We start from the raw sequence: 23,372 nt of genomic DNA on the forward strand, positions 1-23,372 counted from the left end.
ACAGGGATGAGCTTGGGGGCTAGAAGAGAGAAACAAGTAAAAGCTTAATCCATCTGTGATACACGGGATGCTGGCTGGTTCCTGGAAGGCAGGGACAAAACCTATCTGCTTTATAGCTGAGGGGTGTCTGCATTTGCAGCTGCAGTGCTCTCCAGGCAAAGGACTTTCTTGTTCCTAGAGGGCTGAATAGCATTGAGTAGCAGGGATTCTTCTTTTCTGCCTACTGCCCAACAGACTTTTAGGTGCTGACACTGCGTTTCATCAGCAGGGCAGTTATCACCTGGAGATGCAACATCACAGCCACTCCATATGAGCTCCACCTTAAATCACTCTGAAAGCTGTAGCTGGGGCAGGATATGGCAGCTCCGTGCTAAGCTGGGTATTTTCCGCATGCACACGACAGCATAGCATGCTTCTGGTTTCAGGGTGGAGTTCCAAAGGTGGCATCTGATCAGTAATGCCTTTGCACCCTGTCGTTTCTGATCTACTAAAGAAGTACTAAATTGAGAGAGTTCTTTTGGTTTAGTAGGGGTAAACCACTCAAGGTTTGTGTCTGCCGATGACCCGCAGCTTTGCACCTCTCACACTTCTTGCAGCTGAAGCAGCAGAGCTCAAATCTGTGACCCCAAAAGCAGAATTAAAAATTTTTGTTCTCCCGAGATGTTGGTTTGCTAGGGAGTAAAGCAAGTCAGGGAGGCTCGTCCGGATGGCAGGCACAATATTCCTGCCTCATTCTTTTCACTGAAAGGTTTTGCACTATCATAGCATATACACTTGATTGATTTGGTAGCAGAAAGGACTCCATTTAAAATATGGGCCTGAACGCTCCAGAAAGGCATCTCTTTCCACCTCTTCTACACAAGACAATAAGTAAATGATCCAAACAAATCCAAGTCCTGCCATTCCACGCAGTGGAAGAAGCAGAGATCAAAAGCTGACTCTGCACTAAAATTACTTTTTTTTTCCTGAGAACAAGTGTGGAAAAGGCTTCTCTGATGCTATTTAATGGGTTTGAAATCCATTGTACCCATGCAATGACTGAGACAATTGTTTCATTTTATTCATCTGTGAACACTTTTCCAAAAATGTGCTTCTTTTCTCAGCTGCAAAACTGATAGGACAATACTGTGTCTAAGGTGACATAACCAAGAATGTTCTCACAGACAAGTGCTTATTTTCGTTGTTTAATTTGCCATGGAGTCATTCTAGTCATTCTAGATACATTCTAGATGTGTTTGTCTTCTTAAAATAGGTGAAATCCACAGCCTTGATCTGCTAGCAGAGATTCCAAGCTATTCAGGTAGGTCACACAGTGTTCACAGCTAGTTAAGGAAATAAAGGTGATTGAAGTGAGAAGCTGATAGAAAAAGCCCAGCTGAACTGACATCTTCAGGAGGAAGGTGATGCTGGGTGTTTTCAGGAACGTCTCTAAAGGATTCTTTGAAATACTGATAGGGTACTATTTCCTGCTCTGTAAGCGTCAATATGAACACAGTAATGACTTCCAGAAAAGACCAAATACTTCCTCTTTTAACTTTTATTGTGGTGTAAAGACAATTCCAGACACATTTCCTGTAAAGTAAAAATAAAAATTTTCATATATATTGTTTGGAAAAGGCATTTATTGGTTCAGATCTAATAACTTAACAGCGTCCCTTAGTTATATGAGCTATTCGTAGATTTGTCAGTTAAATGCTTTTTTTCTATAAAAACACGTAAGGTTTTAGGGAAGCATGCAGAGAAACAATGTCCAAGCTTCTCACCTAATGCTTCATCATAGCAAAGCAGACTTCAAAATGCATGGAGTTATGGGGTCATCCTGAGAAAGGTAAGTAAGTTTTAGTTCTGAAACAGTGAATTGCAAGTGTCCTGTGAGTTTAAGCATGTTACTTTCCATTACCAGAAAGCTTTGCAGCGGTGCGTTTTTTGTCTTTCGCTGTGTGTGGGAGCTCCACACCTGCAGTAATCTGAAAGGAAGCATCATCTCCTCCCTACTGTAGCAAACAGATGCATCAGGCAATGTGGTGCCCGAGGGATTAGCGTCCTGCTATTCATTTGGGCCTTTTTGGAGTGACAGGTAGACTCTGTGCTTTGGCTCTAGAGGTTTGGCAGACATACTCCAGGTATTACTCACCGTACAGCATTGTCAGGATGTCAGATTAAAGCACACCCAACCTGCAGATAAAGCCATGTTTCTTTGCTGCCTGTAACTCCTTCCAGTAGCTCACTTTTTGTCCCAAGATAATAAAAGCATTAATGCTGCTTTTTTTTCTAATAAGTAAAACTATGTTTACAGGGCACTGTCAGTCCCTTTCCTTCACAATATCTGTTTTATTGTCTGATCAACAATGTGTTATATTTCTAACGCTGGGAGTTTACAAAAGATGGATTTCCCTGCTAGTTTTTGCATATGACAAACCCCTTTTGCTGGTGCCAGTACTAAATGATGAGTGGGTGTAGTTTATTACAATAATAGGGTGTTCAGATGGCAGGCACAAAACCAGTGTGTTGATCCCTAGGCTGGGCCAGCACCAAAGGATCAAACTGACAAAAAACAAAGTTTCTGTCTGCACATGACAGTGTTTTAGGAAGGGAAATCTTCTGGCAAAAGTTATTTTGGAGGTTTTTATATCATTATTGTTGAAGCTAAATAGATGAAATCATGGACTTTGCAGGTGAACTGTTAAATGACTGGAAAACTGGGTGGGCTGTCAGGTTCAAGGACAGAGGTCCATCAGTAAGAGTAGCTGGCAGACAGCTACATGTGCCATTTCTCAAGGGTTAATGCCAGGCAAATATTTCTAACATCTTTTGCAACAACACAGAAGAGGGGATGTAGGGTGCTGAGATTGTTCCACACTGGGGGAGCAGTGGGAGGGGAGCACAGCTCTTCAGAAGGGCCTCAACAGGCTGCAGAAATGGAGTGCCATGAACCTCCTGGAGCACAGTCTGAGCAAAGTATGTGTTCTGCCCATGGCTGTGAGAAGCCCAGCAGTGAATGGGGCCCTTGCCCTGGACAGGAGGGCTGCAATCCTGGTGAACAGCAAGGCATGTCAGCTGTGAACTTGGTGGCTGGTCAGGGCCTGGGGGGTTCTTGAAAACCAGTGGAGGGAAGTGTCTCTGCACTGCATGATGGCACTGATCAGGTAGCATCCTGAATTAGATTCAATCCAAGAGAATTTTAGAGAAAACAGAGATGAAATCATCACACAAGCACAGTGCAGACCAGAGAGATGGTGGGATCTCCATTGCTGGAGATAACCCGATCTAGCTTTGTGGTCAGCCATGCTTGGAGCAGATTATTAGAACAGTGACCTCTGAAGATGCCTTCCAATCTGAATTTTTCTGAGCTCCTTTAATTGCATTTCATAGGACTCTTGTAGCAGGCCTAAAGTTGAAGTGGAGAATTTGTTTTGACGGAACATAGTTTCTTGTGCCATGCCCAGGAGGTCTGTGCTGAGATCAGGTGGTGACTTACAAACAAGACACTGTATGCCCTGACAACAAGAGGATGGCAACCAGGGCCCAGAACACACTTCTGTCCTGCCTCTTTCCGATACTTCATGAAATCCAAACCAAGGAAAAATGATGCTGAAAGTGCTGAGGTAAGACTGTCCCCCTGTAGCAATACCTGTATCCTGGAGAGTATATACAAGACCTGCCCAAAAACCAACTTACCAAGAGGTACCCCAATAGGGGCTGCAGGAGACTCAATGAAAAACTTGGTATCTGGTGTCCCTCATCCACTGTGCCATCCCAAGTGATCCTGACCAGATTGCTCCGTGCCTGTGAACACATGTGTGAGAGTGGGTAAGGGAAAATCTGTGATGCATAAGAGTGAGATAACCAATCTGCTTAAAATTAAAGTGGCTTTCCTGGTCCATAAAAGCTGAGACAGAAAAATTGGCTGCAGACGTGCTGAGAAGACCCACTCCCAAGAAATCACAAAGGACCAATAAAGGTGAACTATGGATTCCTGCATGTGTGTACAAACATTTTGATAATAGAGATCAACAGGGGGTCAGTGATGTAACACTTGATTTATAGCACTTCTCTAACCTGACATGAAACAAACCTGAAACACATATTGAAAGTAGATCTGACCTTCCTTACTACCAGAAAAACATGGAAAATTGCCTATTTCAATCATTCTTCTATGTAGCTACACAGTGTTGCGGAAAATGCTGTATCAGAGCAACATCTGAAAGGAATGAATGGGAAGCACACATGCCAATTTAACAGACTCTGCTGCAGACTGAGTAATCCTGTTGGGCTGCTGATGTATATTTAGCTCTTCAATTAAGAGCAAGTCCTACACTTGGTACTCACATGAGCGAGCCGCAGGGTCACGTAAATAATCCCCAGGATTACTCAGAAATTATTTTTTAAGGCATGATTAACACATGTCTGGGAGCTGCAGGCTGTGCACATAGAATCATGGAAACATTCAGGTGGGGAGGCACATCTGAAAGTCTTTGTTCCCATCCCCCTTTCCAAGCTCAACTGCCTTCAAAACAAGGTCAGTTTGGTCAGCACCTTGACCAGCTAAATTTTGAACATATCCAGCATTGGACACCCCACCACCCCTTTTGGCCCTGTCCCAGGGCTGTACTACTGTTGTTTTACTCCTTATGTACAAACAGAATTTCCCATGCTGCAATGTGTCCCTTTTGTCCCTTATGACAAGGGTCAACACAAGACTTTTTAAAACAGGACATCCTTGTGAACTTCTGAGAGAAGGTTGGTAACTGTAAGTCAGTGGATATCTGCAATTAGGGCTTTCCTGGGGCATCCCTTCTCCATGCTAACAGCCTGATTCCTTCCATCTCCCCTCTCTCTGTCAGCTGCACCAGACCCACCCACCATCTCCGTGGCCTTGTGCTGATCTCTCTTCAGTCTGCCAACAAATGATGTCTGCTTCCACCCCGATGTGTGCACAGGAATTGTGGCCACCCTGAGAACACAAAGATTTTTTCTGAAGATACTCTAATACTTCTATGGCTCTATGTACCAGTCTGTTCATACAGACTAGAACTGGTCTCTGCAGTGATGGCTCATGTCCTCTGCCATGTTAAAGAGGGAACAGCAGGAGCCCACATGGCAAAGAAGTGCTGTTTACCATGCAAGGCATTAAGCAGCAGGAGTGTGGGCAGAAGAGTACCTTGTGGTCAACTCGTGATGGACATCTGGACTCTGTACAGGTTAGAAAATGATACTTAGAGGCAGGATTTCATCCTGCCACTGAGGCAGCACCTTCATCTGACCCCGTCCCATACTGATCCCCCTCCCAATACTGAACAAATATTTAAATAAAGCATGCTACCTCTCTGTTATGTGTCCACTCTCTCCTTTATAAGTTTGGCTTCCTCTCTCTTACTCCCCAGCCTTTATTATCTTTTTACTGACAAAATCCTCTTGCATTCATTCCTTCAATAGGCATTAACCATGGAAGTCATGATGCTGTGGCTCCAAGTACTGATCAGCTGCACAGAAAACTGTCTGGCTTAGGTACATGACTATCTGCTTGCAGTATTGCCGTTTGCTTTCCAGTATAGGTACAAGCTCCAGATGTTAACTGTTGAGCAATGCTGCAAAATCTGTTTTGTAATGCTAGAAAATCTGTAGGCCAGATCTTTCCCAAGGAGTACTCCAGCCAGCCAGTAGCACAGTAATCGTATCAGGTATGAATTCTAGTTATCATTTGAGCAGAAGTATACACAGGCTCTCTCTGTGATGCTCTGAAATATGTCAGTACAACTTAATATCTGAGGAATGAAATACACTGGATTGCTGAGAGAGACAAACATTTGCTATCAGTTTTTGAAATCACACTGAAACTGTTAACACGCAGCACACTCACTGCTCACAAGTTCACTAGCTGGGGTGTGGGTGGTTTTAGCCCATTTAGCCCAGGCACTGATTTCAGTTCTCGCATTCAATATTCTAAATATTCTCATCACACTGCAGTCATGTCCTCCACCCAGCACACTGCAAAGTTACTTATTCCTGCTGAATGCAGCGTCTTTCAGCCTGTTATGCTCAGGGGATGGTGACCAGACCTCTGTGGAACACCACGGGGTTGTGCTCCTTCCTGTGGAGCCCTGACAGGACCAGCCAGGCTGCAACAGAAATGGTTTGGCCTTCATGGTCACCTTTGCAACTTCCAGCTTAGCCCCATGGTCTCTCAGAGACAGGCAGCTCAAGTTCAAGGCCTAAGATGCCTGCTTCCCCAGGCAGGGCAGCCCACAGTCTGCCCTTGGGTTAAAAAGTAGTTTTTTGCAGATGTCAGCTGTACTTCAGGGGAGAGAACAAGCCTGAAGCAAGGTGTAGGAGTAAGGTCAAGAATAAAAAATAACATAAAAAAACACATAAAAAATACACATATACAAGCATTTCTGACATCTCTGTGTGGTGCTTAGGAGCATGCAGGTGTTGCTGGTTAACCTGGAGTTTACAGGAACCATACAGAAATGAGTGTCAGAAACCCAGGGCTAGCCTGGCTGAACCCTGAGGAATGCTCCAGCATTTGTTCCTTGGCTGTACTTGTTTAGGCAAACCAGACAAAAAGTACCTGATTTAGTCTGAAGAGGGAAGCTGGAGTACAAGGTAAACATGTATGGGCAGCACTCCTGAGCAGCTTGACTTTCAAGTTTTCTGAGAGCAGTCAAGCCCACAGAGTCAGTAATGAGAAGGAATTTGTTTGCTGAAAGATCTCTGAGGCTCTGTAACTCTTTTCCAGGTGGGGGCATTCAGACTATTGATGAATGAAGCATTTTCTGTCTGGGACAGTAAATATTTAACTGGAAAGTTTAGAAATATCCATGTTTCTGAGTTTTCAAGGCCTTCTCAAAGAAAATTTCTTTCCTGAAGTCACAAAATGAAAAAAAAATAACTACCACAGAAAAGAGGACAGAGCCTAGGAAACAGAGAAGCCAGAAGAGCAGTGTCCCTCTGTAATGCATTGTAGTCCTGCACCACCTTCTCTGCAGCATGTGCAAGAAACCTGCAGCAACTGCCTCTTACATCCACAACACGCTGCAGAGCATGTCTGCCTCCCTATTCAATTGTATTCAAGCACCCCCCAAATCCCATTTTTCACATTAGATCTACTCACTGAATATTCGGTGCTTTTCTTTCCTTGGACAATCAAGCAACACAAAATGTGGCCTGCATAAAAAAGTGATGAGAAAGGCAAGATTTTCACATTAAAATGTCTTTCTCAGGTTTTCCCACTGATTTGTCTGGACATGAGACTGGCATCAGCAACTACCTGGAATTTTTTGGCGTACAGTCTTTAGCAGCCTCGTACCTAGGTTGCTAGGATGCATCAGGATAGTTTGTTATAGCATGTTATCATGGAGAACCATAGCCTTTGGAGGCCTGGTCCATGTGGCAGTGGGGGTTTCCAGATATTTCAGCAGAAACTAGTTGCCCTCAAGCACCAAAACCAGCTAAATCGTCCTATTCACTAACTAGGGTATGCTTTGTGGCTCATCCTGGAGAAGCAGCTGTAGATAAACAGTCTTAACAGTCCTTCTGTGGTCCAGGAAAGGCCGTGTCTCACACTGTATCTTACTCTGTCACAGACAAATGCCGTGTGTGATTAAGGCCACAGCACAGTTTGAAGTCAAGCACAGTGGAAAAGAGAAGTCCCTGAGGTCTGAGTGCTCCCCCACTCCAGTCGACTCAAGGGCCTTCACCTCTCCAGCAGGATGCACCCGGTGTCGCCAGTGAAATGCCTGCCTAGCCAGCTATGACAAGGAGGCTTGAATCCACACTTAACCACTCAACAGCTCACGCAAGTGGAGACTGGAAAGAGGATCTGCTGGAGACAGAGTGTTCTCAGGATGGTAATGCAGCCTGCTGCCCTGAGAGCCCTGTGTCTCTTCAGAGCTAAGCACCAGCAAGAGGAGCTGAGAAGGACAGAAATAAAAGACCAAGGAGATCTACACGGAGTTTAAGTGAGCTTTTTCAGGGGATTACCACTTCTGTGCAGCACATTTCCATTGATCTTGATGGTGGGATGTTGGCTGGGTGTCTGGGCTGTTTCACCAGGGCGGTTCACTTTCTTGTTGAAAGTGGTCAGAAGCAACCCTTTTGCACTAAAGTGACCAACAACAGGGGAGGCATTTAGGAGATAACTGCACAAGGGAGATGTGGCAAAAAAAGAGAGAAAATACTTTGATGTCTGAGAGGGTGTGCACAGCTAAATAAACAGTAAGGGGCAGAAGAGAAGGGTGCTGCGTTTGTTCAGCCTGGGGAGGAGAAGGTCAAGAGGGTACCAGGCTGCTGTCATCCAGTCCACTGTCCCACAGGGTTACGTGGGAGAGAGAGACACATGCTATTAAGGTCCATGGGGAAAAGACAAGAGATGATAGGCACAGATTGCCACAGGGAAAATTCTCATTGGACACGTGGAAAAAATCTCTTTTTATTAGAGTAGTGCAGGTCTGGGACAGGCACCCTCAGAGAAGAGGTGAGATCTTTGTCATTGGAGATTCTCCAGACAGACAGGGTAAGGCCCTGGGCAACATGACCTAGCTTTTGTGAGCACTGCTTTGATCAAGTAGTTGGGCTTAAGACCACCAGATGTAAACCTTTCTGCAATTCTTCAAGGAACTCCACAGCAATCCTTCTGAGGCATCTCTCCATCCCATGAGCAGCAACTATATGTGGCACAGGGTCCTGTAGGAGGATGGAGGCTGGGCCTTGGGGAGTGGTAGGGATGCAGGTATGCACATGCCTCCTGCTGAGAAGGGAAGTGCCACATACCACTCCTTTGCTGTCCTTCCTGTTGTCCCTCTGTTAGGCCTCAGAAAGCAAAACTAAACCTTTCACCACAGGTGCCTCATGGCCATATGTTAAAAAACTATGCTATGCATACTAGTGGTGTTTGATTTCTATATAACAAAGGCTGTCACATTTGGAGGAACAGCCATGACGCAGCAGCCAAAACAGCCTTCGATCTCAGCTGCTGGTGATTTCTCCATGCCCTGCACAGGTGAGAAGGGGCATGAAAAGCACAGAGAAACAAGGGCTCTGCAGAGCAGGAGAAGCAGCAGTGAAGTTGCTGAGCGTGGCTCAGCTGGAAGTTTCCATTGACTTGGAAATGATCCGCTGAGCTTGCAGTGGGATGCTGCACTACGGGCTGCATATGGAATGAAAATCAGCAAACCTAGGTAGGTTTTCTCTGCTGCAGAGAGCACAGGTAAAAGCTGTTGTCGAAGCTAATTGGCTGAATATGAAACCTTGTGGTAGGTGTGTGCTTCTGCTCCTCTACTATTTAATAAGGCCTTGAGCCCACAGACTGCTGCAGAGCAGAGATGGCCTTCTCCTGGGCTTATGTGGTGTGAGAGGCACTAGCAGAGGGGCCTGGCTTTCCTTACCTCCTCAGGAAGGAACTGGGTGCAATCCTTTTTCCTGGGAGAGAAACCCAAATGGGAAAAAGATAAGGCTTTAGCCAGCGATGGCATTGCTGTACACCTCTGGAAGGATGGAGGTAAACAGACAAGTGAGAGATCAAGAATGGCTGGGATGATCAAGGTAGGCTCTGGAGGCTTACAGACATCGTCTGGAGGTAACGAGGGCTGTCACTGGCAGCATATTTCTCAATTTTGTCTTTCATGCTTGTGAGTCACCAGCAAGCCGGAGGAACAGCTCAGGCAAGGATCCCCCCACGCAGAATTGTGTGTGAGCTGTCCCTGTGAAACTGCAGAGCACAGCACCATTGGGATGTCATCTGGCACTACCTAGTTGCAGCTAGCTCAGTCCACTGGGAAGTGGCTCTCCATGAGTGTGGAAGGCTGAATTCGAGCTTCACTGGAAGACCTCTTTTAATTAGTCTTTAAATATTTGTTTTCCAACTGTAAATGGTTTTTAACAAATTCTGCACAAAACTTCTCAACTACTCTTTATGAAAAACCCCACACCCCAAGTTTATCACCTTTTAACAAAGGATTTGCCATTTCTGAAAGGAACTCCCCTCTCAACAAACTAATGGATTGCTCCCGCTCTGCCTGAGCCTTTCCTAGACCTCTCTAAATGTCTGTTCCACACCTTTTCCTTGGGAGGGAAGCCAGGCAATGTTGCAGGATGTTAAGTTGAAACATGTTCTAATCTCAGCCCCATGAGACAGAAACTGGAGGGAAGGAATTTGAGGATGATTTTGTGGTTTCCTGGGGGCAACAGACATAGGTGATACAACACTGGAAGAGCACGGGCATCTGAAGACCTTGCCAGGGGGGCTCACAACATGCTCACTTGCAGCAGACTCTGCCCAGTGCCTTGCTCGGGTGTCTGGAGCACCCAGTAGCTGCCATCTCTTGCTTGCAACAACACTGACAAAAATCAGATTTTAGGACTGCTGATGTTATGCTGGTTTCAGTCTCAGGGACACTAAACTCAAAAGTCTTTCTTTATGCATCATGTCCCACAAGAGACAAAGGAAGCGGACAACAGAGAGATGGGACACAATGAGTAATAAGTCCTCTCCTGAAGCGTAGTAACTCCAAGCTCTCCTCACCTGTTTTCCCAGAGTCCTTGGGGCTGGATGCTGTCTTATCCCAGGCTGTTGCTCTGTCTGGTCACCACAGATTTTGCTGCCAGTGTCTTTTTGTCGGCTCTCCCAGCACAGAGGCATACAGACATAGATTAATCCTTGCTGCTACAAAGAGCGTATCAAACAAATTGTTTCACTTCTTTCATATTTTAAATTTAGGGAGTTTGCACCCAAGGCATATTTAGGGGTTATGACCCCCCTACAAGTACTTCAGTACATTAGCTGGTTTTCACTTTTGCCTGGTATCACAAGCACAAGCTGCCTTCCGCTCCCAAGGATTTCTCCCCTCACAACCAAAATGCATCAGGAATGATGACAAGCTAAATACACTGCATGTGTTTGAGGCCTGCCCACAGGCTCCTTTCTCTTCTCTCCAGCAAATGTCATCTGAGCTTTTGGGTCTCTCTCCTAGAGCCCAGAGAGCCTTTGCCAATCCTCCTTATGTAAATGGAAAATTTATGCACACACCCCCATGCATGTGCAGTCATCCCTTCTGCTTGCTGACATACTCTCTGTCAGACATCTCAGTTTTTCCAGTCAAGCCCTCTGTTCGCAAATGCAAACTTTTCTGGACAAATTTTGAGGACTCTTGTACCTATCTAATAAATCCAGGGGTAACAAAGTGGAGCTTGGCACTAGTCTTGTGCCTTTCTCCTCAGTGCAGTAGGCCCACTGATTTTAGGAACTCTCTCTCAAACTGAGCTCCCATTACTGTTCAGCCTTAGGGCAGCAGCATAGGGACTGTGTCCACGCACTGCAACACAATCTCCTTTCAAACAAAACTGTCTTACCATGAAAGAAATTGTAAGCTATAACTAAGTTTCAGTACTTTTTACCTCATCACCTGACATTGTTGTGAAAGTGGGCTAACTCTGTTAAGAAGATTCTATTCAATATCACTTCCATCAAAACACATGGCATTTTACTCACATAAACGGAGCCAAGCAACTGCTATCTGAGGTTATCCCCTTCAGAGGGACACAGGTTTCCCATCCTTTGAAAAGAAACTGCAGGAACCACAGGCAGTGCAGTGAAGGTGGCCAAGAGATCACATATGAAGACCTACAACAACCCCAATGACATATGAACTGCCCCAAAAGTGCTGAAACATCTTCACCGCGTAAGAGAGCCTGGGCTGGAGGAAGCAGCACTAAATTTCAACTCCTTTCTGCTTGGCTCCCATCTGAAGTCTGCAGCAGCCATGCAGAAATCAGGGAAATATGACTAACACTAGCTTACACCCATGAGTGATCCTGGTTTCTCATCAGTCCTGCCCAAACTTCAGCTAAAGGTGCAATGTAAATAGGAGGATGATAATTATAGCAGCCAAATGGCTTTGCCAGTCCACTTAATCTCATTTTAAGTGCCTAATAAGTATCCCTTGAAGATCTGTGATCTACTTGTCACATGGATTAAAAAGCAAGCAACTGATAAAAAATAACTCTGTGGAAAGTTCTTTTCCTGACTATTCCTGACACAGATCCAGCAGACATCTGTTCTTGATGCAGTGCTCAGAAGTAGCCAAAGACCTAGGTAGGAGAAGATGCTGTTTCTTGTGAAGTTTACAGCTGATGGAAGCACAAGTGGACTGGTACCTACGCAAACACACTGTTTTGTGCCACACTTCCCACACATAGAGGATGCACTACTCTCAGCAATTTTTGGAGAGCGGGGACTCACTGAAATGCCTAAGAAGGATTCAGTGAAACCACTTCAGCCCACAGGCGAGCGATGGGAGTGGGTGTTCCTCTCTGAGCAGCTCTAAATTAAGAGAGTATCACGGATGGGCTCTTCATTACAGATAGACCAGCCCACTTTTAACAACAGTAGTGGTGGTAGGATTATGATCAGAAAATGCTTTCCTCCACACTTTGAAGGAATTGGCAATTAAAGAGTTTTTAAAGAACAATTTGTACAACACCCTCCCTGAGAGATGGTGCACATATCTCACCTTGCTTCTCCTGAATCCTCTTCTCCCTGTGAAGAGAACACCTATTCTCAGCACACAAATGTGTAGGGAGGGCAAGTTTCTGACTGCATGGAAGCAGATGTGTCAGACTATTTATTTCACTTCAACTGGATCAAAAGGAAACCTTCCTCTTCCTTTCAGAGGGTTGTGGGTTTTTTCAAATGTCAAAATGTGTTGTTTGCTGTTTCAGGAACTTTTACTCCCCACTTTTCAATTAAAGCCACTTGTCAGTTTGTCAGACCTGCTTGTCTGGCATCATGGTGCTCCAGTGTGCAGTGAGGGGGCTGTGTATGAGCACCACTATACGTGGAGCTAAATGGACCGCTTTTGACTGTGGTACAGGGTTACCAAACCTGCCTGCTCCAGCTAGAACACACCTTCCAGAAAGAGGCAGTCTGAATCTTAAGGCTACATAATTAAATTACTGATGAACTGGTAACCAAGATGCACAGTCTGAGTGCTTGCTGGTGGACTTCTGTTTCAAAAATGTAAGAAATCCCTAAATAAACAGTGCAGAGATGTTACCAGATTTGGAGATGTGTAACTTTGAAATTTAGGAGGAATTGTTTTGCTTCTGTTCAAAGGCTGTAACAAGTCACATAAGTCTCAAGTGTCAGAGTGAAATCTGGGTAGCATTTACCAGCAAAGTGAAGGTCCCACCAACACTCGTACTGGTGTTTGACATGGTAACTTCCCTCCAAATATGCCAGGATAGGGATCCCCCACCCACCTCACCTCACAATATGAGGACACCAGAAGCACACTCCTGCCCAGTGGTTCCTGGCCAGGGACTGCCCATGAGCCTAGTCAGTCCCTCTGACAACAATTTTTTGTGGTGGCTGGTGTCCAGGGCTTGCACTCACCGTGGGCATGTGAAATTAGAAACCTCTGCCTCCAGGATACTTTATGAAGTCTGTTGAGCTGAGAGCATGGGTTCCAACAGCTGGGCATCCCCTACCACATTTCCCTTGTGGTCAGGGACCTGGAGAGATGCTCTGTTCCAGTGAAGACTGTTTAACACAAGTACCAGACAAATTACTAAGATTTTCTCCATCCCTAGACAAAAAAAAAAATCCTTTTCCCTTTGATGGCGGAATCACAGGCATACTATGAACAACTTCCAATGACTATTGCTGGAATTAAAAGAAAAGTGGAAAGGACATGACAATCAGTAGTTTTTGAAATAAAACAGGGGGAAGGAACAACCCTGTTTCCCTGCTAAGGCCTTGTTTCACTTTTAATTTGCTCCTGTATAGATATATTGACAATACTGATGACGCTTGTGATTAATTTTTAATACAACCCTTAAGAGGCTAAACTGTGAGATGAGACACCCTATCCAGAGTTCAAACACAGAACATAAATGTGGGACAAGCACAGGGCACAAGGAGCTAGAAAGACAGGAGCAAGATAGCTTGGCTCATTTGGTAAGTCTAAATAATTGTCTGCTGGTTTTCAGAGGTACTTCAGAAAGGAAAGCTTTAAAGAAAAAAAAAATTAGGAGAAAACTGAGGAACACAGTGAACCTGCGAATAAAGCATTGAGAAAGGGAAATTATGTTTGACCAGTGGAATGGATGGAGATATTGAAAATCTTTGTTTCTTCTTATCAAATGCAACTCCTAACAGGAAACCTTATTTCAGGTTAATGCTCTCAGACATTTTAGTCAGTACAGGAAAACTACGTTCACAGTTGTGGGCATGTCTGTGGGAAGATCCTGCAGGGTTGGCTGGTTGCTTTTAAGGGGTAGGACTTTAATTTTATACCTTGTGAAAATCACGAAGTTGATCGAAGCCAAAATTCACAGATGGGAGGGAAAAAGACAGCAGTCTGCTCTTGAGGGAGGATTATTCTGTCACACAGGACACAATAGAGACCTCTTCTTTTACTACTTTAACAAGTTTTGCTTCATGCTGGCATTCCTGCTTCAGAAAGGCACTGTCATGGGAAACGGATTCTGCCTGGAGACCAGACATTGTTCAGGATATCCCTTCCACCTCCGCGTGCTATTCAGCATTAACACAGCTGTAAGCAAAGCCCTGAGACTATTGAAATTTCTTTCTTCATCTCCCCCTTTCTTTTTGACAAATGTGTGACAAGGATGCAATTGTTTGAAAGCCCAGTGATGGAGAAAACAGAGAGCGAAGTCTTCAGACGTGCCTCAGTGATTTAGAAGCCTTCCCCCAAGACTTGTGAAAAAGGTCACGGGAGGTCTTCCATAGGGCTCAGCTTCCCAGCAGGGCTCTAGATGCCAATGTAAAGGCACTGAAATTCCTTTAACAGCTGACCCCTTTGTGGATGTTCCCACCTAGGATTATCTTGGCTCTTGGGCTGAAGAATAGCCCTTAGCCAACTAATGGATCACAGGCCCTTCCCTTTGAATATCTGCAGTTTGTGTTGGGTAATCGCCCATCCAGCAGCAGGAAGTTGTTTCTTCATTAAAATGACAAAAGCTTTCCAACGATGAAGATAAGAGTTCTGATGAATCATGGGCAGGGCTGGTTTGGGAAATACTGTTTCATGCTACCCAGAAGTTACTCAGCAGCTTGCTGGTAATGTAGCCTGAGCACAGCGGACAAACCTCAGGCGTTGATCAGTGGACACATTCCCTTGTCAAAGCCCAGCTCAGCCCCAAACCAGGCCTTTTCCCCTGCAGCTGCTGGGGCACATGGTGCCTGAGGTACTGCTGGTGTGAGCAGACATGTGGATTCAGCTTCTGATGGGCAATGGAGAGCCCCAGGAACGTGTCTGCCGTGGTAACTTCCACGGACACCAACCCAGTCCCCAGGGTACTCCTGCTCTGCCTCATAAAGGGAGAGCACTCTCCCTCCTAAACCCAGACTCCTAAACCCCAAGCACCAGGCCTCCCATGCCAACTCCTTCTCTGCCCATGGACAACTCTTTCCCACCTTCTTCCCTTTACAGAGCAATTCCTGCTCTTCCAGGCTACATGTTGCCCTCTTAGTGGGAGGGCATGAGGAGGTGGTGTCAGACCCCCTTTCCATTAAGGCTAAGCTATTTAAAGATCAGTGGGCCAGAAAGAGGGACCAAGGGTCAGCATCACTGCTCAGACGAGTATTTACATATTTCATGCACTGGTGGTTTCATTTACAGAACTCCAGAAGTCTTTTGAGCATGCCAGGCACAATGGATCCCTTCTGGCAGGGGCAGCTGTGACTGCCAGGTGACCCCCTCAGAGCCCTGTGCTATTTTGACTGTGACTGGAGGTCCTGCCAGAAAGAGGCAGGAGCTCCTCCATGCCCAGAGCAGCACACAGTACAGCCCATGGTGGGGTGGCCTGGCTCCTCTGCAGTGGACATTAGCTCTGCCTGGTCAGGAGGATGATGCTGACCAACGCAGAAGAGCCACTGCTGTACTCCTCCAGCCACTTCAGGGACTGAGCAGCTGCCACAGTGCCACTGTGATGTGTGAGTGCACAGAGCAGTGCTAGCTGCTGTCCCCCATGCCTGCTAAATGGCAACAGCTGAACTGTTGCCAAACTCATCCTTATGCATAGGAGTGTGCATTTCATGGTGCTGCTGCTAATCCGGTCACCCCCCTGTGCCCTGGGTCCACAGGACCTGCCATCAATCCCAGCCACCCACAAGGCCAGAAAGCCCTGGCAGCCCAAGTGTCCTCCTGTCCCTGTTCCTGCAGGTGTGGGGGGAGATGCCTGTGGGCTGCAGGTGCCAGGCACCCCTGGCAAACTGCTCTGAGCAATGGGAGCAGGTGGTCTTTCCCACCTCAGCTCTAGGACTTCAAATAGGGGTAACGTGCTCTCCATCTGCCCAAGACCTGCCCTGCACCATTATACAGGGTATAGGTGCCTGGGAGATGTGACATTTCTCCAAGCTCCATGTGCTTCCATCACTGGGCCAAGAGAGTTATCTGAGCAGCAGACATATATTCCAAGTACTTTCACAAACCTCTGCACCAAACCTCCTGCTCTGACTCAGAATAAAATCAGAAAGAAATGTCTTTCTGCGGCCTCTCTCCCTATGTGACCTCTCTTGAAAGGCCTCTAGGCTTCCAAAATAAACAAACAAAGGAAAAAAAAAATCAAAGAAATTGAATATTATGAAAACCAAGAAAATGGAGAAGAACCTCAGGCACCATTTAGGAAAGTACTGTGTCTTCCTCCGGCACTGTGCCATCTATCCTTAGTGCCCAGAAGGCTGGGAAAGGTTCTGGGAGAAAAGTCCGCTGTGAGGGGAACATTTTAAAGGCCTGAGTGGTAATGAGTCAGTGGATTCAGATGTTTCCTACCTAGAACCTGCCCAGTGTGCCAGACCTTCTAGAGGAAAGATGAGGGAAGCCATTATCTCTGCTTCATAGAAAGGAAAGAGTAGCTGAGCAGAAGGAATATGTGCTCAGGATAATGCCAGGAATTGGCTGAGGGTCTTGGGTGAAAATCTACAGGTTTCAGGCTCCTTGGGACAAAAGTTGCAGGAGTTGGAAAACTGTTTATCGCAATCTCACAGCCACTGCTGTTCTGTTGGTGGAAGATAGGGCAAAAAGGGAAGGTGATACCACGCTTTCCATGCCATGCTTTTGATGCAGAACCTTTTCTTAATGGTAAAGGAATGGCAGAGCAAAAGAACAACGATCTGCCCCAGAAGACCTGTCTGAGGCCTCTGGGGACCATCCCATCCCATTCCTTCAGCCTCTCTGTGGCTGTGCCCCCAACCCTATCAGGCCTTGTTCTGCTGATCAGCATGAGTCTGCCTCTGCTTCTTTTTCGGCAGTACTTGGCATGCTTGGGGCCAGGGATGTAAGGGGGCAGCTCCGTCCAGCTGCTCCTGTCACCAGCCAGTCCCAGGGCCACCTGTGCTGCTTGGTACTCCAAATTCACAGAATCTCAGAACGGGTCAGGAACCACGGTGGGTCACATGGTCCAACCTCCCTGCTCAAGGGACAGGCTTATACCAGAGCACATGGCCATCTGCAACAACTTCTGTCTGTATTTCAAGGACGGGAGAGCCACAGTGTTTCTTCTATCTACCCATGACAAAAATGGCACGCCCTGAGTCTGCTGTGGCTTTTCTGAGGTGCCCTCAGAGCTTCCTTCCTTCTTTCCTTTCCTACCTCATTCTGCAGGTTACCTGCCCCCAGGTCTTTGTAGCACAAAAGGATTGCAGGTGGGCTCACACAAATCATGAGCCAAATGCCCAGCTTTCTATCTCACAGGGTCTCTAAAGCATTAGCCAGGACTTTGCCTTGGTGTTCAGCTTTTGAGACAGGAGCTGGGCAGCTGGGAAATCTCATATGGCTACATCAAGCAGGAGTACAAGGAAGCTCTGAGCTTTAGGGTCCCAGCATATTTAATGCTGGACTAGTTCCTAAGTCTCTGCTCCATGCTCTTATCTGCTGGGCTAGCCACAGGCAAAGCTGGGTGCTGCCAGGAATATGCTGAACTGTCCATAAGGGGAGAGGATCCTCAGTGATCACAGGGGGTTCTGGCAGCCCTTCCAGACAAGGAGAAGGAAAAAAACCCCAAGCAGCAGCTGCCAGAAAAGATATTGTTGTGTAGCTGCATGAGGCCAAATGCCTTCATCTAGTACACACGGCTCCTGCCCCTACAAGGAGGTTGAGCAATAACCTGGCAGGAATTTGATCAGAAGTTAAATCCCAAATACAGGTTGCATGAGGCCAGCATGTGGGTGCAAACCCTCTCTACGCTCCATTTGCCCTCGTTCTGGCGCTGACCCGGCCATGAGCTCATTGGAAAACAGCTTTGTGCACAGCAGCCGCACGAGATACGCTTCCCTCCACACCCAGCCCTGGCCCTGGAGACTCACACAGTGCTGAAACACCCCTCACGAGGTGGAAAATGAGCAGCACCATCTGACTGCCATAGAAGCTGTGTGCTTGAGGTGCTAGAGGAAGGCTGGGGACCAAAAAGCCAGCTGTGGTCAGTCTCTGAAGCAAGCAATGTGGGGAAAGGCTGAACTCAGTGAAGGAATCAGTAGGAATGTGCATCATATGTGGACTGAGTTTTATTTTGGATTTGCCAGCTGGCCTTAGAGCTAGCATGGCTTTACATCCTCTTTGCCCAAGGGGTGGTGTAGGAAGGGGCACACAGCAGCACACACCTCCTGATGCCACACTGATAAGGGCATTGGTGGTTCCAGAGCTAGGTCAGCATCTACATGGACAACTGTGCCAAGCAGCTGGGTGTAACAGGGAGGGGTGAGAGCCCTCAAGCCCCAGAGTGCTGAAGAAAAATCCATTTCCCCATAACCACTGCCCAGCTAGCTGTGTAGAGGCAGAGGACCTTGGTGCCACAGACAGAAACTGGCAGAATGTAGAGGGAGATGAGTCCAAGTCTGCCAACAGTGCCCGCACCTGTGGTCCTTTGCTCTTGGGGAATGCTGCCTCCACCCCAGACATGCAGCATGCAAGGCCACTGCTCCAGTCCAGGTTTTTCGAGTCCAAACACCAGAAATTATTTCCCATGACCCCCAGCCTCAATCTCAGGGGTCATGGCACTGTCGGAGCTGCCACAACCCACCCTGTTTTTCAGGCTGCATCAGAGCGAGGGGTTTCAGGTTGCACCGGGAAGACATTCCTCCGGCACCACATTCCTCGCAGGGCTAATCCCCGGGAGAATGCGACGGCATGCACAGCAGCCCTGAGCTGGGCCAGCCTGGCCAGAGGCACAGCTGAGCCTGCGCTGGCCTCGCCTGGGCCCCATCCCCATCCCCATCCCCACCAGGATGGTGGGCTTGCAGCTCCAGCAAGCCTTGTTCTGTTTGCTGCTGCCAGAGACACTTCTGCTGCTCAGATCTGCCCACAGTGTTGTCTAAAGAGCAACAAGACACACAAACTGTCACTGCCAAAGGCCTGCTACAGGGACTCCAACATTTCACTGCCTGCCAGGCGTAAACACCCAGAGGTCTAGCAGGTCTCAGCTGGTCTGTTCATAAAGGTCAGCTAGTTTTCTCCCATCCTGGCTTGTGGAACAGGACCTACATCTACTGAAAGGCTACCACATTTCTGCCAACGTTCTGGGCATTTCAGAAATATCTTCCTTTAAAACTTAGTCTTTATCCTCATCTAAGTGTACAACTCTCCTGCAAGTGTCACATCTCCACTAACGAGTGGGAGAGGCTGGGGTGGGAAGGTGTCCTCTTCTCTGTGACTCTGTGATTCTTTAGCTTTTTGCTGTAATCACACCAACATTTTTATTTTACATGTTGAAATGTTTTAAATAATAATGGAAAAATTACTTTCTCTAATTCGTGCTCTGGAGGTGAGCTCTCTTGAGTCGGCAATCTAGTGGACATGTCTGCAAAGACACCAGGCGAAGAAAGCAAGCTAAAGTATTTAAAAAACTTGTAAAGGATGCAGGGGGAAATTATTTCTGTGCCTACTATAGCTTCTAGAAACCCAGCCTTTCTTTCCTGGGCCCAGGTATCTAGGCTGGGCTTGTGCTTTAACCCAAGCTACTCCACTGTCCTTGCTAGAGAAATCTGGTTGAAAGTTACTTTAAACCTTTGTCAGAATTCCAGTGCTTCTCTGTTTGGACTTGGCCAGTGTAATCCTGGCTAAAAAATGCAGAAAATATTTCAAAGCCCGACATTAAAAGGACAGCCATTTTTATTTGTGTTTAATTAAAAATAATAATGAAATAATAGTAATTCTTTTCCAGACCCATGGCAATTAGCAATCCAACCTAAACAGGTCCCATGGGAAAGAACCTCAGTTTCTGCAACCAGTGTGCGTGAATATTGACTTTTTCTAGACACTGCCAAGGTTTTGAGTTCAGCAATTTGTTGGGAGGGGGTTTCCAACTTTGACTTCATAGCAGTTTAACTGTCGTGCTCCAAACCACAGTTTTACTACAGCCTCCATTTCCCTTTGTCTTACCTGAACTTCTCATCTTGCTCTGCAAATCCTATGCCAGAATGACTCATTCCTGCAGGATTAGCTCTGATTTTTCTACTCCTCTCTCAGTGTTGCCCAGACTAGTTCTGAGGAGAAAAAACTGACACGCCCCATTCAGGATGTGTAAGAAGTGAATGAAAGAAATTACTTTCAGTGCTCAGCTATTTGCACTGAACCAGCAAGAACCACCCCATGTCTCCACCACAGCAGAGCCCTCAGCACGGCACAGCGTTGCTGACTGCACTGGGCTGGCAGCTGCAGCCAAGGGGATGCACCAATGCCCCCCACTTTGGGTTATTCCCCCTTGCCGCTGTGGTCCACGCAGGGATGTTGGTTCTCTCCACACCCCGGAGGGAAGGAACGGGGCCACCGTGTGTTGCCCATGGGGTGCACTGCCCTGGTTTTGCTCTCTGAGAATCAGGGAAGCTGCACTGAGCCTAGCTGTGATCTCCTGCATTTAGGCTGGAGGCCCCCTCTTTCTGCTGACTGCAGAGCTCAGCCCTGTCCCTCCGGTGCTTAGCACCTTGTCCAGACCAGAGAGTCTTCTGCTCACTTACTGGAAGCAGATCTCAGCCTGTCCCTGCCCTCAGACCTTTTCTTATGTTCACATTTAAACAAACACTTCTTACAGGAAGAAACGGTATTTTTAAAAATTATTTTCACATATAATTTTCCACCTCTCCCTTGTTCTCTGTTTTTTCAAGTAATAAAGAGACTCTGTTGTGGTTTAACCCCTGCCAGCAATGCGTCCCCCGCAGCTGCTCACTCACTCCCCCCGGCGGGACGGCGGGGGGAGAACTGGAAGAGCAAAACCAAGAAAACTGAGGTAGAGGTGGTTTAATAGGTAAAGCAAAAGCCACACACACAAGCAAAGCAAAACAAGGAATTTGTTCACCGTTTCCCATGGGCAGGCAGGTGTTTCACATCTCCAGGACAGCAGGGCCCCCTCACACCCCACGGTGACTTGGTCAGACAAACGCCATCACTCCAAACCTCCCCCCCTCTCCCCGCCTCCTCCTCCTTCCCCCAGCTTTTTAGGCTGCGCATGACACCATATGCTGTGGGATATCCCTTGGGTCAGTTGGGATCAGATATCCAGGCAACGTCCCTCCCAACTCCGCATGCACCCCCAGCCCCCTCTGTGCTCCGGTGCTTGAGAAACAGCAAAGGTTTGGGCTCTGTGTAAGCCCTGCTCAGCAGCAACAAAAACATTCCTGTGTTTCCAACACTTATTTCAGCACAAATCCGAAACACAGCCCCCTATACTAGCCACCATTGAAGAAATTAACTCCATCCCCAGCCAAAACCAGGCCACTCTCACACAGCAAATACTGCATTGTCTCAGAGCAGAGTAAAGCGGAAGGAATCTCAAAGGTCTCAAAATGATGCCACTCTGCTTCCCTTTCCAGGTCCCAAACATGAAATGATCCTGGAAGTTATTGTTAAATCACTTGTAAGACCTGTTTTCTGATAATGGTCCAGCACGGTCGGCAAATCTGTGATTTGCATATGAATACCCAAACTGCATAAGCAAAACTATCAGAGCCAGCTGGAAGAAAGAAAACCTAAGCACCTGGCGTTTTTGAGAAATACTTTCCTTGTGTTCTCAGATCATTTTCCTGTATCGTTGTCAGGACATGAGCTGTTTTGAGAGAAACTTCTGGAAATCGTGGTTTTTAGCACAGAAACAGAGAGAACTGCAGAAATGACTAGGTTTCTTCTTCAACACAAATATATAACACATGGTTATACCCCAGGTTAGATCAGCTTGTTCAGCTGATTGACCAAAATGATTCAGTTTGATTGACCAAATCAAATTTTAAAAAGTCCGACAGACAGAGATCCCACCACCTTTTTGGGAAACCTGTCCTATGGCACAGGCTTCACAAAGGGAAATACCAACTGGTCACGCAACAAGTAAGACCAGACTCTCCAAAATCAGAAAGATTTCTGAAAACTTTCTGCTGTCCTCAGAAATACATGCAGTGCACTGCCTATTTTTATTAGCAGCACAAAACATAAAACCACTTCTTTCTCTCCTGATTACCACGACCTACACACTTCTGGTTAGAGGTATTGCCTCGGGCAAACGCTGGGCAGATGCTTATCTAGTGTAAATCCCCACAGATCTGTTAACTTCAGCAGGATGCCAGCTATTCACTGCCTTTTCAGTCTTGTTTAAAAAAGTTTGAATTTGAGAAATAACCCGATTTCTCATCTGGGAAGAAACATTTTTGTTACAGGCTCACGCAAAACTCCAGCAGATTTCGGAAGGTACTTGTAAATAGGGCATTACTTGGTAATTACCATGGTGATTGCTAGAGGGTCAGAGAGAGGCAAGGAGAACAAAGGGGCCCAGGCAAAAAAAAAACAGGGGCTCTTTGTAAAAGTATTCAGATTTTGTCTGCCAGTGCCAATAAGCTCGAACTATCCCCACTTTACACTTTGTTTTTTAAATAAAGACTATTTACATCCCTTAGGCATGGAATTACAGTGGGAGGGGGTGGTGGGGGGGAGGTCCTGCCGATCCCCCATCAGCATCAACCCCGGGCAGCTGAAAGCAGCGGTACTCACAGCTCTCCCTACTGCCAGGCGTGGTTTAACATCCAGCGGTGCGCTGGGCGCTGCTCGGGCACACACAATGCACGCACAATGCCGCAGCTTTTCTGCCTTTTAAAGTACAACTTTTCTTTCCCCAGTCAGTGCTTGACACACGCTCGCCAGCCTGAGCATCCACCTGGCTGCGCCCAAGGCCAGGAAAGGGCGCAGAGAGGCTACTCAGCTTTAACTGGGAGCTGTTTTCCAGCTGGGAGTTTTGCCTCCAGCCGCAGGGCCACGCTGTGGCTGTGCCTTTGTCTCTCCCTGCAATCCCTGCTGCAGGCTCTGACCCCATGGCTTTGCTCCCCAGCTCTCCCTCTGACCTGTTTTGGCGCTAAGGGCTTCCCCAGAAAACCTCGA

The 23,372-nt window shown here is 46.8% G+C and overlaps 1 long non-coding RNA gene across 10 annotated transcripts; it reads right to left on the bottom strand.

The window, feature by feature from the left end:
- Positions 1–1,519: 1,519 nt before the first annotated feature.
- Positions 1,520–21,418, bottom strand: LOC117245624. Of its 10 annotated transcripts, none has more exons than XR_004500507.1 (7): positions 21,310–21,408; positions 13,391–13,537; positions 10,523–10,621; positions 7,115–7,167; positions 4,864–4,954; positions 3,679–3,786; positions 1,520–1,572 (listed from the first exon to the last, which is right to left on the bottom strand). It is a non-coding gene; the product is annotated as an uncharacterized LOC117245624 (long non-coding RNA). The 10 variants fall into 10 exon arrangements; XR_004500503.1 differs by having other exon boundaries at positions 10,523–10,663; XR_004500508.1 differs by lacking the exon at positions 10,523–10,621.
- Between the last annotated feature and the right edge of the window lie 1,954 nt (positions 21,419–23,372).

This window comes from Parus major, chromosome Z (genome assembly GCF_001522545.3).
Source record: "Parus major isolate Abel chromosome Z, Parus_major1.1, whole genome shotgun sequence".
Lineage (NCBI taxonomy): Eukaryota > Metazoa > Chordata > Aves > Passeriformes > Paridae > Parus > Parus major.